The sequence below is a fragment of the Colobus angolensis genome, unplaced genomic scaffold (assembly GCF_000951035.1).
Source record: "Colobus angolensis palliatus isolate OR3802 unplaced genomic scaffold, Cang.pa_1.0 Scaffold413, whole genome shotgun sequence".
Lineage (NCBI taxonomy): Eukaryota > Metazoa > Chordata > Mammalia > Primates > Cercopithecidae > Colobus > Colobus angolensis.
Genome location: NW_012117522.1, coordinates 1,736,155 through 1,736,496, shown reverse-complemented (window position 1 = coordinate 1,736,496; position 342 = coordinate 1,736,155). Strand labels below are relative to the sequence as shown.

Here is a 342-nt window from a genome sequence, read left to right as displayed (position 1 = left end):
GTCTTCCCTCCACCCTGGTTTCTGCTCACCTCTTCTTCCTTCCTGATGTTCTTTCCCTAATATGCCCAGAGTACTAAGTGCAAGCTGAGTTTCTAGTGTGGTGTGTGTCCGTGTGTGTGAGTCCCAACTCTGTACCTGCTGCCACTCCCCCCTCCAGCTTACAGGTGAGAATGAAGCTTTGGCTTCCTGCTCCATCCTTGTCCCCTCTTCCTTCTAGTTGTCTGGGTACGAGGCAGCTCTGCCAATGACAGAGAAGTCAAACCCACTGACCCAGGACCTAGACAAAGCAGATGCTGAGGAAATTGTTCGACTGCTGGGACAATGTGATGCTGAGATCTTCCA

General features: G+C 51.5%; 1 protein-coding gene across 1 annotated transcript in view; it reads left to right on the top strand.

The window, feature by feature from the left end:
• The window catches only part of GCKR (glucokinase (hexokinase 4) regulator), a 28,889-nt gene that overhangs the window by 3,944 nt on the left and 24,603 nt on the right, over positions 1-342 (top strand). The window lies entirely within an intron of this gene.